The following is a 19,878-nucleotide window of genomic DNA, read 5'->3' as shown; positions in this document are numbered from 1 at the left end:
TAAACCTATTACTTGTTCCTTTGTTTTAAAATATATGCTCTTAACTACATTTCCTAACCACTTTTAAATGTATTCCTAAAACAATTGGGAACATGCAATCGATGTCCACAAACACCTAATGTAATCTTTTATTTAGTACCTCCTTTTGCCAAGTGTTTGCCTGGTCTTAAAGCCAATCTTCATCTTTTGAATGAATCATATTCCTTCAAATTATATTCCTTGAAAACCTAAAATTTGAAAAATGATAAATGATTAATGCAATTAAGCAGCTGAGGGTTCAGTAGACATCAGTAGGCACTGCAGTCATATGGAGCAGGAAAGTGACATAGTGCCTGAACCCACAAAAAGTCTTATTGGCTACAATATATGGACTGGACCCAAATTGTGGAAGACAGTTTATACACCATCTGCCATCAAAGCTCTGTGGGAGTAGCTCAAGGCTACACAGCTTGTGGTCCTTCCTATCTGCAACATTGCCTTACTCTGATACAACCTGCTCCTTAATTGCTACATTGATCCATCCAATTATCAATTAGCTAATAAAGGAGCAGATTGAAGTAATGTGGAATTTGTAATAGGGTGGATTGAAGGTGCCACATAGTAGCCCGTACCCCATTTTTTTGCAATGCAGCAGCAGCAAACATGAGAATAATTTTTGGATTCCCGTTTGCTATAGGTGCTTTAACACTTCGCATACTTAAGGGATTTTCTTACAGATAAATCCTCATAATTCTAAACCTGACAATATTATTTTTGTCCTCATGCTTGTGGTTACCTCTTCTCCTACATTTGTTTTTCTTGTGTGTTTTTACTATTACTTTAGTGTTTAAAATTTGTAATATTTTTATTTTGAATTGTAAGTGTAAAGAACACTCAGAAGAGTAGAAAAATAATTTAGGATAGTGTTTTCAAAAAACACTATTTGTGTTTTGACAGCCTAGAAAAGATCAGTGAATTGTGGTAGCTGAACCCTAGAGAAGGCATCTCTCCACAGTTGTAAAGCTGTCATCAAGGTCAGTTCTGCCTTGATTCATAATCTTTCATTTTGGAAACAGCAGTTGATTTCTTTATCAGGAGAAAATAAATGTTTCTCCCATTTCAGTTCTGCAAAAAAGGAACCGATGTCTGGATAGACAGAAACAAACCACAGCTGGAAGGAGAAATTTATAGCTTGGTCAGCATTAAGACCATGCAACATTTTATTAAAGAGAAAAGAGGCATCCAGAAGCCAAGAAGAGACAACTATTAATGAAAATTCAAACATATGGTACTGTATATGAAAATCACAAAAGTACAAAACAGAGTTACAGAAAATACACCTGTAGCTCTGCATTACAACAGCATGGCATTTTCATCTATTTACTGTAATCTGACGACGTCTGAAGGTTCCCAAAAGACAAGTGCCGAAATGCCATTTTGTCCCACTGAAAAATAGTTTTGTGAAACATTTGACTATGTCTTCCCCCTTCTTTGGTATCTAGGGATTTTGTGTTACTGTAATGCTTTGTTGGAAGACTGCTGTACTTTCAACTTGACTTACACCTGCACAGAAGAAGAGATTAGAAGAGATTCTAAAAAATATATGAAGTCATGTTTTGTAAAATCTGAACAAACAGTCCTGTTTTACAGCTTTTAGTTAATGAGATACTCTGAAGTTCAGCAATTATCTCAGACATAAATGCCACATCTGTAAATCTAGTTAATGGGATTGTTACAAGCTTGTGTGTAGGACTATGCAATATTTAAAAATTTAAATTAAATATGCAATATTGCAAATTGGACTGGAGACTTCTAAAATAGAAAGGGCTTTCAAAGTCACTCATGTTCTGTCCATTTATTTTTTTTAGAACTGCTATGAATATACTGTACTGTAGCTATTTTTCTCTCACTCTTTTCCTACTGTAAAATGTCTGGTGCCTGTGCAATATTTTATAAAAGACCAGGCTAGTGATCAATGGGTAACATCTCCCTACAAAACAAAATAACATATTTGAATATATTTGCAGTGACCTCTGTATGTGTCTGTGTAATTTCAATCATGAAATTCATTTAAAACATGTTGCAGCACCTGAGTCCCCGTGAGTGTCTGTGTTTTCTTGCCTGAACTAGAGCCCTCAGTTCATTTTTCATTTTAATGTACAATTACAACCTACTGTGATTCATACTCTTACCATTCTTGGTTATGCTTGTTTATGTGTCTGTCAGACACAGTGGACAGTTACTGAGAAAAGAGAATCTGGCTACAACTGTACATACTGAGTTAATTGAGATTCTACTGTCTCCATCTGCATTGTCAGTGAGAACCTGGCTGCGACCAGTCACTTAGCTTGTCACAGCAGAAAATGAAGGCACTTTAATAAATGTGCAGTTTGGTAAAGCAGTATCTTGACATCCTTTAATCTCCCCTGTTCACACAAAGGTCAGATTTAATGAAGGGTTGCAAGCTGAAGCAACCACTGATCTATCTTTACTGAAATACTCCCCCTTATTAGAAACACCCCGAATCCTTTCCTTTACTACTCATCTAAATTCTTTTGTCACTGTTGCAAACAGTAGGCAACAGAACCAAAACCAGAGGAAAAAATCTATGAACAATTCTAAACTGCAACCTTCGGACATGTCTAAAATTGATATCTACAGTACACTCTTGATTCGTTCATTTTTCAATAGATCATTAGGACAATTATTAATATTCAAAATCTATATTTTGTACATATTTACCTTTTGTACCTTTAATTCTGCTGGCATATTAAATTCACTTTCTATTTTCCATTTTTTACAATGTAGTGAAAGAACGTCTTAATTTCCCACAGGAGGCATTCTTGCAAAACAAGAGTCTTCCAGTCCCAAGTGCTGCAAGGCAAAGTTTTATTAACAAAAACGATATATTGATTTATTTTCCAAAACAGTAACCTGCTTTGCAATAGTGAAGTAATAATCATCTTCACTATTGTAAAGATATGTAAGAAGAAGTCTCCAGAATGTCACCATTCTCTTGCTGCAGGAGGTAATTTGTTTTGTCGTAAAACATTAAAACCACCTCTCATCTTTGCCTCATTCTCTTGACAGGTCTTATTATTCCAGACCACTTTCCTCCAAATTATAGTTATCAAGCTATGGTACGTCTATAGCTATGACAAATCAAAGCTTTTTACATTCGGAATTGATTTGTTTTTGCTCATTTTTAAGCTTAGAAAAAATCCACAAAGTTCTCGAGTCCGAGATAGAATTGATTTTGCTCAAAGTGAACGTGTTCTAAAAAATCTTAGTAACTGTTTGCTTGAGGCTAAAATCTAGGCCTGGTGATATACAGAAACAATTAAAAAACACAAATTGAAGACAAACATTAAGTGGGATAAAGTTACGCTTGTTTTCCAAATGTTGTTAGATCACTTTCACATAAAAGAAGTTATCTGATAAGAACATTTGAAAGTGGCCTGGAGTGCCAAGCGGCACTGTAGTGCAAGCAATATGAATACCATTTGACACCTGGCATGTACCCTGTGATCATGCACAATGTGGTATGAGCTAGTATACTGTATACAGACCCCAAAGATGTTCAGTAAAGGAACTACGTGAAGTACAGTATTTGTTGTTGATATATGTATTTACTCATCTTTCCCACAGGTGAGTGAATGTGCTAAATTAAGTAACCTCAGGCACAATATTGATATCTTAATTGAGGCAAAAAGGCTGAAATGACCTTATCTATGTTCGTACAAGCATTATCACACTAAAAGACTAATGGATTACACACAGAGCATGGGTTTCTACAGTAAATGTGATTCACCAACAAAATTAACTCTTTGGTGTGATTCCCATCTGCAGTAGCTTTAAAACTTGGCATGCCCCAGCCCCTTGCTCTGTCTCATTGAAACCATTCTGTTCTCTTGTTTCGGCTTCAAATAATCTGGATTCTCCTGAATGTACTGTTTGCACTGTACTATTACCTAATGAAACACATTAAAACATTTAACCATTTTTAGCCTTTGCAAAACACAATGAAACATCAAGTACAAACTGCAGTTGTGCAGCTTGGCAACATTGAGCCATATTTACCATTAATTATTATTGTTGTCATTTATAAAGAACCCAAAGAAACAAAAAGTGAACAAAGGAAGCACAGAGTGCTGTCACAATCATAAGCTAAAGAAGTGCCAAATTATACTTCTACTTAAAATACGGAATACCTGTATATACTCCACTCAATTGTTAAAAACCTGAAAACTACAATAAACAATATACTGTAGTAGACAGAGGAAGAAATATTCTTATATTCACACTGCAACTGCCTACTTTAATTGTGAAACAAGGAGTGGAGGAGTGATCGGATCACAGCCCAGTTCAGTCGTTATGCGTTCTGTGATCTCCTACCTTTCTATGATGCTTGGCCAGGGAGCACAGTAACTTGGGAAATCAGGACATGCCTCTTTACAGCCATCCATAAAGACTTTTGTGTTCTGTCAATAACGCATGGTTGTTGCTCTCCAAGGAAACTTCAGATCTTAAGTGAAGGTCTTGTGAGTCTTTTCTGCATATCACTCCTTCACGGTACTGTAAGTAAAATTTCTTAATAAATTATTCCCAGAGTGGGCAATCTAGACAGATTCCTAGGTGATTTCTTTAGTCCGATCAGAAACCGAATCATTGAATCTTTTTATGCTTCAATTTAATGAAAGGGCTTTCTCCTGCTTTCTCATCCACCCATGAGTGACAGGTCTCTTAAATCATCTGAGTTTTGTTCCATTTGGCCTGAAAATGTCAAAATTCCCCTTAATAATTCAAACATATTTCATGATGGATTATTATCCCTAAAATATACAAGACTGCATACTGTAGATCAGCCTTGTAGCCACTGGGTAATGATCGGACACTTCAGCAGCTTTAGCCAACAACCACAGCATTTTATCCTTCAGAGAATGATGAATTTCAAATACTGTTCTCGCCTTGGCCCTTTTGGCTCAGTGAAAGATATCCTGGCCAGGATGAAATAGCTGAGAGAACCCCCCTGCTCCCCCCTATCCAATACATACAGTACATGTTTGTGTTCCTGTTTCCAGTGGGACTTACGTACTTCCTCATTCTCTTTTTATTTACTATTCTGTTTCACTGAAATGAAATTCCACTCAGGGAGCATTTTTGGTCCGGTATGTTTAGACTTAAAATGTCATATGCTTTACATTAGGTATTCATATTGTGGGGAGATCTCCACTACTGTATGTCAGGAGTTACTATCTACAGTATGTGAGGACACTCTTTATTTCTGCCCCTATATTGGCAGTGATACAAGCTCATGGACACACACACATTTACTGTATTTTGAATAAGCCAGAGAACTTATTATAGAAGCCAGAGGGGAGAAAGGAGGAATGCTAAACAATATATGCAAGTTGGCTCTCTTCTTAATACAGTACATGCATAACCACGAAATACCTACTTTTTGAAATGTTGTCTTTGAACTACTAGTAGAAATTGATACAGCAATAGTTTTAGACCACTAACACATTTTCCTGTAAACTAAAGAAATCAGAGCAAATTTCTGATTAAACCATACAATGCCAAAATGCCCTTTTATATCTCTGCTTGGTTTTTGAAAGGGCATTTATTTATGTATTCATTTATTCAAACACACTTAATTTTAGACTAGATATTATTAATAAATTCCACACAAAGTAATTACTGTGCAGAGTGGTAACTCCTCAAAAACTGAATTGTCAGAATAGATCACACTGATTAAAGAAAAATTGCTTTAGTGTCATTTTTCTCTCTCAGTAATAATCTGAGAGGCGGTGTTATACAGCAGACCAGAATATTTTATTTGAAGCTCTTTAATTTTCTTTCGTTTAATCTCTTCTTGATTGAGAACTGTATTTTAAATAAAATGTGACACCTTTTCTCATAATTATTTAGACTGCTGATCAATATTCACAAGTACTGATATCCTCATTTACAAAAATGTGTGGGTTTTATATGACAACTAAAAAATGATAAAATAAAACAAATCTTGTCGGACCTCAAAATATTTTACCACATGTTTGCAGTATCAAACATTTTATTGCAAACTCTGTGCAGGATTAGAGATGTTTTTTTTTTTTCATTCATGACTTCCCTCTGATGGTGGGAAGGTGGAGCAGTGGTTAGGTGATAGGGCCCTACTGTAGATTCAATTTCTGGGATGCTACCTGCTTGGCATTTATACAGTACGTTCTCTCTGTGTTCTGGTGGGTTTTCTCCAGGTGGTCCAGTTTCCCCCTGGAGTCCAAAGACAGTCCAAAGACAGGCTGTTAGATCTTGCACCCTTTACTTTCTGGGAGAGGGTCCGGCCCATCCCCGTGATCCTGTATTTGATAATATCTTAAGAAGATAGATAGATACTGTTGGTGGACTTCTTTCAGGTAACTCTTCCATACAGGCCTACTTACCATTAATTATTTTACTTTGCCCTGTTTATTTCAAGGTCCTGATATTGGTATCTACTGTATATGTTTAAAGATGCAAAATGTCAGTTAAAAAACACTTGTTTTAATATCACGTTAATTCTTAGATACAAATCATTCTACCATATAAAAGTTACAAAAGCCACTGATTTATAAATTGTACTGTTTGTTTTCAGAATCGTTTGCCTGAGGGAGTGATTGTTGTCAGTGGGAAATGATTAGTTTCACTTACAGTATACAGTATGAAACCACATGAAAAAATGAAAGAATTGTGCAAAGATTTCTTACATGTAGAAGTGGTCTTTAAAGTGCCTTTCTGTATTTTTCCTGAAAGAAAATATATTCATGTTTAACGACTTTAAAGGTAAATTGATTTGAAACACCTCAGGGAAGGCTCTAGATGAAACACGTCAATAAAGTTTTTTAATCAAGTTCCAGAGATCTGTGACAAGCTTTTTTATTGGTTTTGCTCTTACTTTTCTTCAAATTTGTGTTTGTGTGTACTCTTGTCAAGAAACTTAGACTCTGCTTTAAGTTAATAGGCCAGAAATGAAGCAATTAAGAACAAACATTACAATAATCCTCTGGAGCCTCATTTACAGATGATCTGGGCAAACTGTGTGACAGTATTTTTAATTGAATGTATATTTGTTAAGTATTTAAGGTTCAATGGGGCAGCAGGATACAAATTAAAGCAATAAAGCAGAGAACAGCAATGGGCAAATTTAAATAAAGATGAGTTTAACTACTGCTGGGCATACATCCCAGTTCCCTAAAGACAGCTATGGAGATGGTTTAAATTACAGTACATCCCCCTTCTGAGTTTTGGCTAATATTTTTCACCAACCCCAGGGTATGTATGTTAAATGATGAAGACGACTTCTATTCTCTCTGTCTGTAAATGGACTCTTGAAGAAGAGATGACAGCACACTCAGCAGTATGGATTACTCCCACACTGCAAAATGCTCACAGCAAACAGCACCCTAATTGCAGTCTTGATTGATGGTCTTTCTGAGCTCAAGAGCTTTGTTTTGGATTTACCTCTGGCTAGGGAGTGTTTATGGTAAAAGAAAACTTTCTCACATTTTGCACTCTCTTTTGAACAAGATTTATGTAACAAATATCAAAAGAAAATGAAATGTTTATTTCTGCCAAATTACCCAGTGACTTTATAGCTTTCAGAAAGTATCAGTTTATAGTATAGTACGTATATTCCTTAAGATTTTCTCTAAATATCTCATGTTTGCCAGTAGCACTTCAACACTTAATTTGGCACATTCTGGTCCATTTCTCAACCTACCATTGCAAATGACTGAGTTCTTTTCATTTTTGATACACAGGATGCAGTGCGTATTGGACAATAGGCACCACCAACGCTTGTCAGAGCCACGATCTCTTAAGTATACAATGCAAACTGGTTTTGATAGGTTGACACCTGCCAATTGGTAATTGGTATGTGTTCACATAATTAATGTTACAGTATGTATGTATTTGAACAAAAATCAACTCTATGATAAGCCAGTCTTTCTTTTCAGACAGCATATCTCTGTTCAGAATAACTAATCCGATCCTTGGTGGTAATAAAAATGAAAAATAGAACCCATTAAAAAATAGTGTGTGAAGCCATCTAATTGACATCATTTGACATCACATCATAATTGACATCACTACAGTTTGTTGCTTGGTACTGTATCTGATAGATACTTTCAGAAAATACGAACATAGAGATTAAAAGCAAGAGGAGGCTATTTTCTCCATGTGGCATGTTTGGTTGTGAGTAGCCAGGTCATCCAGATCTGATAACTTGCCTTGGCATTGCTTGAAAGATGTGAAAATATTAGCTTTAAAAATGCCTTAGCAACTTCATCCAGGCCACCAAAGGTTTTGCATTGTGTTGTTCCTTCTCAAGTGCACGTCTTCTGGAGTTACACAGTACATTCCCTGGTTTATGTTTTACCCTTGAACCTCCTGAACCAGTGCAAACAGCAAAATAGGGAGAACAGGATTCTTCTCATGTTAATGTCTTGTGAAACACAGAATTCTGTATGTAAACATATTATATTTTTAGCTGTGTCTGAAGGCAAATGATCACTGAACTAAATACAGACACATAATAAAATATAAAAAATAAATACACACATTCAGGCTCAAAAGGTATTGTTTGGGAAAATTTAACTAATTTACTGTACCTACATTTTTAAAATCTGTCCAGGATTAAAAGCAGCCCTCGTGTCTGAGGGCATAGAAAAAAAAAAGTTAAAATGATTTGCGAGTAAGTTATTTCATTGCAAATGTAGAAATGTAAGAAAAATGCAATTTCAAAGCAATGCATTTTCTTTCATCTAAACTCTTACATTATCTCAAATTTGAGATGAATCAAAAGGAGGTACAAGAAATGGGCCCTTTCTGTGCAATCTTTTAAGTCTAAATCATTTACATTGATTTGTATTTAGAGATGCAGATTTTAATCACCTAAAGAATGGAAATCTTTGCATCATGTCACATGAATGACAGTAATGGTAAGTAATTATAGAACAGAGCATTAAAAAGGTGACAATGAATAGTTAAATTACATTTAACCTTTATCTAAAAATTTCCTGTCAAACCAATAATGTTTTAAATTGGTCCTGTGTGTTTTCAGAAATCCAACTTAAACAGCACATTTTTAGCTGTTGAGATTTGTTTGATGTTTTACATTGATAACTAATTGTTCTGCTCTTAAAGCGATTAAATTGTCTTTGAAATCTCTTTGAGCAAAAGGCCAGGAAAACTCATCTTTAGAAGTGTCACATATCTTCAGTAATTTAAAAATACATTACATGCTTTCCATCTGAGAAAAGCAATCAAAGATTTGATCTGCAATGGAAAAACTCCTTGCATAAATCAAAATGTTTTAGTTGTATTAAGAAGGAGGCCAATGTTCAAATGATGGTATTGTATCCTTAAACTCAGCCACTTAAATGTACATTATAACACCCTTGCCACTCCTGTCCTGCCAACTCACCCTTCACTGTCTGGGCGTGAACCCAGGTCGCTGGTGTTGCACAACAGGGAACTTGTCAGCTGAGCTAAAGGAGACCTCCCTCAGCCCGGGCGGCTGACATCCCTGTTGTACGTGTATTCGTTACATTTGTTATATTACAAGGATAATGAATGACAATTATGAAGAATATAAGAAATAGTTATTTTGATGTTCTTAGTCCTCGAGCCATCATTTTTGTCATCAAGCCTAAAAAATCCAGATGGACCAAGACAAGATTAAACTAACCCATCACATCAATTTCTTTTGCAGTGTTAAGGAACTGTTCCTTCCAAGAGGTTTCCAAACAAATTTCCATCTGAACTGAGACGGGACCCTGCTTGTGAGGACAGACAGGCAGGACACCTCCCCTCTTCATGAGGAACGAGACAGGGGTTCAGGAAAGAATTGTAAAGGGGGCAACTAGCGGAGAGATATTTATATGCAGGAGAGCAGAAGTGAGAAAGATTAGAAGTTTATTTCTAATCTCTGATTGGAATGCTTGTTTAAACTACACTGTATGTTTCTAAGAGGTTTCTGAAGAAACAGTAAACTTTTTTAAAATGGTGTAGAGAACAATAACTATATGGATTATAGACAACAACAAACAACAGCTCCGTGTTTGTGAAGTAAATGCTGACTCATTTTCGAAATGAAACTAAAATGAAAAAATAGGCTCCTCTCAAAATTGCCAAGCAGAAGCATTTTCAAAACTAATCAATAACTCAGCAAACGTAGCTGAATGAGGTTATTACAATGCCTCAAAACCTGCTTCTTAGCAAAACTGTACACTCAGTTTAGACCAAGAGTCTTTGCAAAATCATATTCCTGAAAGAACAATTAATGATATATGTATTATCAGATTTACCCAGATTTATTCACTGTATTTCACACAGACTGATCAGGACATCACAGCTTCTTCCTCTAATATTATTGTATTTCAAGATACAGTATCATCAATATACAGTAATAGGATCAAATCAAATTGTGTATTCAAACACCAGAATTTTGTTTCGCTCAGCAAAAACATCTGACATACTGTACCAGTTTAACCAGCCAACTAAATATTAAACCTACTGTATCCAAAGAAGTCTTGAGTTCCACTGCAGAACTAACAAATGCAAGACCCGGCAATATACAGTATACATAGCAATGTACAGTAAGATACCAGCTACAAAGGAGAAGCCAGAGTGGACTAGGAGAACAGTCCTTTATATGAAATCCAGCCCACAGATAACTCTCCAACACTAATTTTGTCTAAGGTCAATGATGATACAATATCACTTTACATTCACGAAGTACTGTATTTTAATTTTAAGATTAAAGAGTCTGGTAAATGTAACCTAACAGTGGAAAACCATCACTACAGTCATTTCCATGTATTTCTTTATTTCACTAAACTAATCCAGGCTGGAACAGCTCCTTAATAAATTTAATCTGATAACCTTCCCTTAGCTCGTTACTGAAGATTAGAAGAATCCATCCACCAAAGTGCTTCTAGCTCTGTCCCAAAAGAATATTCTGAATACTGGAGAGTGTTCTCAAAGATGGTCACAAGTATTTTCCTCAGTCAGCTCTTTAAAATATGCTCCAATGCAGAAATGGGTCCAAACCCCTGTAGTGAGCTATAACCTTTAGCAAGTTTGTAAACTGAACTAAATGGAGTGGTGGCTCTGTGGCTGGAAGGTTGCTGGTTCAAATCCTGCAGCAGGCAGAGGAATCCTACTCTGTTGGGCCCCTGAGCAAGGCCCTTAACTCCAACTGCTCCAGGGGTGCTGTACAATGGCAGACCCTGCACTCTGACCCCATGCTCTCTTCCTGTCTGTGTGTCTCATGGAGAGCAAGCTGGGGTATGTGAAAAGACAAATTCCTAATACAAGAAATTGTAAAGGCTTAATAAAGTGATGTTGTATAATCTTTAGAGAACCTGTGAAACCAGCTGTGCCCCAACCTTTATCTTGTCTTTCTTCATCCAGACTATCTGCTCTTACTTCATAAAACCTTCTCAGTTCCCAAGTACGGGTTGTGCATTCTCTTCAGTTGATTCTCTCCACCAGCTTAAATTTCAATGAACATGCACACTTTTGACTAGTCACCATTTCCTACACAATCTACCACTATATTGACATATCAGTAATATGACTTCTCACTCCCAAATGCCAGAAATTACAGTAGCTACCTGTTCCTATCTTTTAAAACTCTGATTTACTTGGAATGATTTTAATTTTTTTTAACAAAAAGTTCAAAAGTGCAGACAAATGTGTGGATTTTTAGAAAATGGTGGTTTTCCCACAGGAAAATATCTTTATAACTAAATCCATAAATCCAGTATCATTAACAGTAGATACTCCAAAACAACAGTATAAAAGTGGCTGAAATCCACTGTTTTTTCCACACAAAGGTGCAGAAAAACATGCAGATAAAAACTGCTAATTAATTTTTAGAAAAACTCTGACATGGAAACTATTTCTAGAGCTGTACTAATTTAATATTGAGCAGACAAAAATGAAGAAAAACAGGTAATCAAGAACAGAGCAAAATTAATAAACTTATAGTGTACAGTGAGTTGTAATTAGCTACTGTATAAACTGTACTTGGGGAAATTCAATGAATCCAAACTGACGGCTGTCACAAAGCGTAGTACTGGACCCTATGCAGACGGTATAATCCGGAAGTGAGTGGAGTAGGACAACGGGGAGGAGACGATGAGGATTAGGAGGGGATGACAGACAGGGGGACGTGACGATGGTGAACTGGTGCTCGGGGGCCATAGCCAGGGCGAACAAGTCCAAGGAGTCCAGGGGGGAAATCCGGGGCAAGTCCAAAAGTCCAAAACTGATAATTCAAATGAGACAGGGCAAAATAGAGTTAAAAGCAAGAACGGGATCTGGTACAGGGACAGAGAATAAAAAGGGGATGAAGAGCCCAGGTGCTCTGAGCCCCGGACTCTGCTGGGTCGGGACGCTGATAGGAGGCCTATGCCCTCAAGCCGCAGACGTAGGGTAAGCTTACTTGATGGTAAGTGGGCCTCCGGGCATCCGTCTTCCAATGCAGAGCCAGGAGTAGCGAGAGCGCCCAGCTTAAATAAGGAGGGGCAGGATTGAGAGCAGGTGCACGTAATCAGCAAAATGTGAAAGAGCCGGAGTGCCCTTAAGAGGAGGGATTACGATCGTGACAATGACTTTGTGAAACCATAACAAACACATCAATACCACAACAGTTTCAATTGCAATAAGTGTATGCTGCTATCTGTGGCAAAATGCAGTAAAAAGTGAGTCATCAGTTTGGAAACAAAAGAAACAACAAACCTTGAAGTTTTCAAGAAGGTTTTTATAAGCAACTAACAGCACTCATCTCCATGTATAGTGCTATGTTGCATACAGAGTACTTCTCCTCTCATGACAGAAGCAAAAATGCCAAATTCATAATCTTTTAATCTTTCAAAACAGTCTTGGAATACTGCCATTCATTTGCCTGCTGTATTACCTGACCAAACGGAGTACCTTCCAGGCATGTTTTGAAAAATGTCCACCTCTACAATATAATGTCACTAATCTGGCGGGAAAATTGATAGAATGACTCCCATGATCTATGTACAATTCCTCTGTCTGTCTATGTTAATGCCTTTCTCTCCTTCAACATACTGGTGGGCACATGAGTTATTGATCACTTATACAGGGATACCTGACTCATATGAATCATAAGTGCCATACAATGGGAAATTTTAAATTTTCCTTTTGAAAAACCTGTTTAAGAATAATGGAGTGATTCACTAGCAAGAGCTCGAAAGAATAATCCATGTTTTATCTTGAATCTCTGGTTGAATTTCTAAAGGGTTTTAGTCTGGTAAAGCTGAGGAAAGTTTATATAACTGAACTAATTTACTAAGGACTGAATACACAATTGTCACATCTCTAGGAGCAAAAATGTTTTTTTAATGAAAGCCATCATTTGTAGCTGACGAAATTAAGAATTAATTGAAAGCCTCAAGGCAATTTTATTGATTCAATTCATAGAGTGTAATTTGTTTATGCACCTTAGCGGCTGTTTTATTCAGCAATATTGCAGAGTAAACAAGGAAATGAAACATCATAATTACAGTATATGACTAAGATGCTCCTTTTATAGTTGAACAATTACAGCGATATTGAATACCTGTTGGTTTGTTTTTTTAAAGAATACATATTAATATGTCTGTTTGTATGGCTGTGATACTTTTGGATAAACAATCTTTGGCTTTTTTTCAGATGTACACTGTTTGCTTCTGCAAGAACTTTTATGTAATTTTCTATGTTCATTCCTTTGAAATGTACATCACAGATGCTATGCAGGATAAAAGTGATTACAGTACTTCAAGTTCAACAAATCTATTTTTTTACTATGCATTCATCATTTATAAAGCTTTTCACAGGAATCTAATAAGTTTGCCATTTGCTCTTCTGACTTGTTAACTTATTGCCATAACATAAGCAGGGTAGTTTAAGGAAAAGCAGAGTGTTTCTATGATTTTTACCAGAAATACAATAAGTATCTTTCTGATATCAGATGAATGGATTGCTCTATCATCCTAGACATCAATGTGAAGGTTTTTTGTTAATTTTGTGCAGACATTTAGCTTTGACTCTGCTTCATTCAAAATACACATACCTCAGGTTTTTGTAATGCTGAGAAATGGTGCTGCGTTTTCATTTTTTTTTAGCCATATCTGTCTTGTTTTCCTAGTTGTTTCCCTCATGTAATATATCTTTAATAATTGTCACTCTCAACAACAACACAATTTTATACTGCATGTTACATTGCCAATAATCTACAGTATATGAATTGGAAAAATTTTAGATGGTACTGTAGTGCCCACATGGGGCGCTTTAACGGCTGCTCCGTCCCCTTTAGCCATGCGCACGCAAGGCAGGCTGGGAACAGCACCTGAGGGGTGGGACATGGGGGAACCGGACTGTATGTAAGGGCTGTGAGGCGGCCTCTTCACTTCCGTGTCTGTGTTAGTGTGGGTGCAGCGCTGTAACCCCTGTCCCTGTGTGTGTACCTTTCCCTGGTTCTGGTTAACAAATGTATTGTTCAACCCCTTTTCCTGAGTCCTACACCTGCTTTATTCCATATCGAACTCTGCAATCTACTTTTAAAACTGATGCTGATAAAAATAATAAAACTGGACCTCTATCCATGCTAACATTTCTGCTATTATTTAAGAGGAGATTGAAACAAACAAAAATATTGGGTTGTGACAAATACAAATGAACTAGATAAATAGAATTTCCTAATTAAAAATAAAAATATGGAAAATCTGTAATTATCTCACCTCAATTAAACAGGCTACTTTCTGAGTTCTTTGTATAGGATATACATTGTACATATGACAGTATTTTTCAGTACTAAAATAAGAGGGATATATTTAGCAAGCTGCTAAATGTGTGGCAGTAGTTTTGTGATGGTTATATTTTTCATAATTCTGACATTACTTTGAGAACAACCTTGTCTCAGGAAGGTATATAATTGAAGCCTCTTTGTAAGTACAGAAAAAAAAACATTTGAGGCAGCTGAGACCAGAGAATGTTAACGATAAGCAGAGTTATTCAGCTAAAAAATGTAATGGCATGTTAATTCCTCATGAAAAAAATAGATGTGTTCTCATATAATGTGTACTGCCATTTTCTAGAGATTTAAAACTTTTAAGCCCCCTGACAACCTGTGGCCTTTAAATTTTTCAAAAATTAATTTCTTGGGCAAATACGGAAATGCATACTTTTCTACACAGCCCGTGGTTGTTTAGTCAATTTTTTACATCCGAGAAGGAAATAAAATATTTATATTCATGCGAGTGTGTCATTACCCAAATCATTTTTACACCTATAGACCACACACTGTCCTTCTGATATTTTAATTTACAAAGCATTTATTTTGTTGAAAACATCAATACTAAACAAATACAGATCAGTTTCCTTGGGGTGAGAGCCACCTGTCTGTGCGTCTGCTAATCAGAAAAAAACTCTGTTGTCATAAATCACTTGAATGAATCTGCATATGAAATTATTGTAGGAACATTGATGATTTTCTATTTAAAATTTTTGGGAATGCTGGTGCCTTTTACTTTTTAATATTTATTTTGTGTTTTTTGACGTTTCCAAAAAGGGAATTACATACTTGTCTTCTGAACAAAATAAGTTCAAAATAAAGTCTTACAGACTGATCGTCTACTGAAAATGGAAAGAGTAGAAGAAGCTCATGGGTATCTACATTCTTTGGGTTTCAAAATAAGAATATTTCAAGGCTGCTATCCATATAGCTTTTATAGAAGTCTATTAAGAAAGGATAGATGAAAAATAATTGAATGGATAGGAACTATGAAATAAATGATGTTTTTTTCAGAATGAATGCACCACTTCTAGCATGACTAGACTGAAGTAGGAAAGCATGATATTATCAGGGAAATAGTTATGATTTATACCAGTGGCATAAGTGCACTTAGTGCACCCCTTCTGCTACATGTTAAAACGTCCCCTCAACAAACACAAACAGACTATCATCAATCCACTTCATAAAATGGAAACTACAACAACAGAGAACAAAACAATGCCACAAATACAAAATACTGTGGGGTTTACAAATGTTTTACTTCTGCATATTTCTTGAGCTGTGTATACAAAATAAACCACAGGCTGGCAATCAACCTCAAGTAGCAGATAAACATTATTTCCCTGATAGCAACTTCAACGCAAAACAAATTTGAAACAATATTTTCATCACAAATTGAAGCACTCACATTTATTTATCACACATTCTGCTGCCAACTACCAGGCCCTCAAAGCTCACTCATAAAAACAATGAAAATTAAATAGACAACATTGTTAAGCGAAAGATCACCCTTGTAAGGGTTCTATTTTGTGATGTTTGGCAACATTTCGTAGTAAACCCTAACACTCACCAGATCTCAGTTACTTAACAATGAAGTCCATCCTCTGCTTTTTATTAATTAATGTTCAATCACTTCATTGTAAAGTTTGTTTTCTCCCTTGAGTTGGATGAGAAGATCTCTTTTGATTGCGAAGAGTGCCAGGGATGACAACCTGGTTAGTCCTGTCAAGTTCTTTGCATAAGGGTTTATCCTTTTCATAAAGGAGAAGATCCGCTTGACTGAGGCAGTTGATACTGGAATAGTGTATTCAGGCACAAACCAGGCACATCAGGGAATAGAGCTGGGACAGGTTCTTGGTAAGTCTCTATATCTGATGGAAAAGGAGGATGCCACTCAAGTTCTACATTTCAAAATCGGCCATAGAGCACGTCACGTTAGCTGAGCCAGTGATGCAAATGCAGCTACAAGGGATGTTTTCCTGGATGAGTTGAAATTGAGTTGAGGATTCAATAAAGCAAGAAAGCAAGGAAGGAAATCCTCCTGTGGTCATCGAACCTACTTGTGATCTGCATTAGAATATTGTCCATGATTGAACTGTGCAGCTGTTGGCAGTCTTCACGCACATTTTCTGTGGGATTCCTCCTCCAACCAGACACACAAGACTCTCTCTGAGTGTCCCTGTAGATGAGCACAGAGTTTGCTCTCTTCTTCTCTATCACACCACAGAAATCATCCATCCTGGAGGGGCAAATCTGGAAATCCAGGAATTTTGGGGGGAGAATCCTAAACAGAGAATCCTAAACAGAAAATCTCCCCTCGCTGTTCGCACTCACTCTGGGTTCCTCCTCCGCCAACATCAATGAAAGCAAGAATTTCTTTGAAGGTGGAATAAAGGAAGCATAAATCAAAGCCTTTAAGTTGACAGAGGAAGCCATGTTTACAGAGGAAGCACACTGTATCAATCAAAGTCTATGGGGTTATCAACAATTAACTGGAAAAGCTGCTTGAGCTCCCATCTTTTTTTGTACATACTATAGGACAGACGAGTCATGATGTGAAGTTTCTTCGTGTTGGGGCCACATGTGGTAGTCCTCATTTACAGATCCCATCCAGCAGGTGTCTACACTTAGGGGAATGGGAAAACGAGGTTGAGAAGCTAAAAGAGTGAGAAAAAAAATGCACTCTCTGATTTTTGCTGCTCCTTGAGACATAACACAGTTGAGAGCATATGCGTACAGTAACAAAGTACGAATAGTGTATGTGGGGTAATCTTTTTTACCCATCCTTTGTACTCCATTTAGCCCCTAAGCCAGAACCACTGCTCCATCGCAGCACTGTGTAACTTTAGCTTTACAGTCGCATCTCTGCTGTGATGGCAGTGGTGGTTTTATTTTCAGAGACATCATGGCATTGAAAAAATCTCTCCTTGAATCCACTGACATCACATATCTCAGCAGCATTGTTAATGTCTGTAGTTGCCACCATGGTTATCTACTATGATAGCGACCCATGGTGCCATGCTTACCTCATGCATTTGTTATGGTATCAGTCACAAAAGCAATCAAATCATTCTGGATTCTGTTGGATGTACCCACAAAAGATGTGGATATGGCCAGGAGATGACTTAAATCACTGTAATGTTCAACAAGTAGAGAAAGTAATTCCAGATAATTGCCCCAGCTGCTGGATGTGCCCCTCACTGTGCCACCTAAAGGACAGCTTCGGTTTTTCTAAAAATTTCATCCAATCAATATGTCTCTTGCGAATGTCTGTGTTTTTTTCTAACTTAAACATTGTGCACGTGAATCTCACTTTTCCTCTGTTCATCCAGCACAAAAGCACAAAAGCAGAAAAGCAGTCCTGGTGTCCCTAGATGTTTCCTGTTTTATAGGCACCTTCAAGTCCCCCGGTAAATCCTGGTGCAATTTAGCTGCCTTTGTCCAACAGCTCAAATTGTCGAAAACCTTATGATTCCATGCTCCATAATCCACTCCGAAAAGCAGGCAGCCCCCACAGAAAAGCTTCTTCAATACCAGGCATACCACTGGTAGTTTGTCTAGCCGAAGTGCCATACAAAAAACTTCCCTGTCTGGGTAATAGTAAGGGGTGTATTAATCAACTCTGCTGATCGAGACTTATTTTGAATCATTGAGAAAGGCTTTGCAGTCAAACTCACCACAATATCATCCATATCTATACCACACATCTCTGTTTTCATTATTGAAAGAGAGGGAAAACTAGCAGTACTAACATCATTAAATGGATTTTGAAGTAAATCCATACATGTTTGAGCCTGATTTTGACAAACACATACAACCTCTTCTCCAAATCATGGAACAAATACAGACTCCCTGTGAAGCAATCCCCTTACTTCAAATTCAAAATCTGATTGGACAATGTCACTGTCATCGGCTTAATAACAGCTAACATTGTCTTAAATACAGTAACATTGTGAGACCCTTCTAGAAAACTATAGATGGTGCACTAGCTTCTCTGTGTCAGTGCCATTCAAAGAGAACACATTGAGTCGATGGTCATCCAGTAATTATAATCCAGTAGATTATTTTGAAACCAAACAAGTGATATTGGTTTACTGTTGTATTAATGGCTGTATAGCACATTAGTATCTGTAATTATTCATGAATATGACTTGAACATGTTTTTTCTTCTGCCTTTTTTTCCCCCCTTTCTCAGAAGGGTTAAGAAGAGCTGACTGCATACGACTGACTTGTACTGCACATATTATTGTTCCTTCTTGTAACCACTTGTTCCGAATCAGAATGGCAGGGGAGCTGGTGCCTATCCTGGAAAGCAACATGTGCAAGACAGGATGCACATTGGTAGGGAAGTCAGTCCATCGCAAGACACACAAACATGCACACACAGAAGGGCCATTTTTCCCAGAAGCCAATGGAATGTGGAACCTTAACCTACTAAAATGTGGAAGTAAACCCATTAGACGGGAGGAAAGCCATGCAAACATGGGGAGAATATACAAACCCCATGCAGATAGTACCCCAGGTCAGAATTGAACCCAGCAATTGAGCCCCAGCACTGTGAAGCAGTATTGCTAACCACTGCACCATCACATATTATTGTTTGTCTTTAAATATATTTGATAAATTATGTTATTCTTATTGTTTCAAATGGGCATAGACACACCCTATTAGTTTGTCAATCTAAGAAATGACACGGAATAGTTATAGAAAATGACCTTACAAAATGTGGCACTGCTACTGTATATATGATTATACTTAGATACAAACAGTGGAAAATCACAAAAAGCCACCCATGAAAGGTTACGTGGCTTCAGAAGTGTATTGACCATTCAAAGTGTCACAGCACTACTGTCAGTTAGGAAGAGGATCTTTTTCAAAGGCTGCCCCCTGTGTACACAGCTACTGTGCCACTCAACTGAAACATGTAAGGCAGCCCTCACCACGTAAACACACCCATCTTTTCAAGGTTCTTTAAAATGTGTTTTGGCTCTACCATTCCCTTACTGTAGAATTGTTTTGATTCCTCCTGCAAGGACAGAAAACTGCAATGATGT

The sequence above is a fragment of the Atractosteus spatula genome, chromosome 5, assembly GCF_055471065.1.
Source record: "Atractosteus spatula isolate fAtrSpa1 chromosome 5, fAtrSpa1.hap1, whole genome shotgun sequence".
Classification (NCBI taxonomy): domain Eukaryota; kingdom Metazoa; phylum Chordata; class Actinopteri; order Semionotiformes; family Lepisosteidae; genus Atractosteus; species Atractosteus spatula.
Note: the sequence above shows the minus strand (reverse complement) of the source record.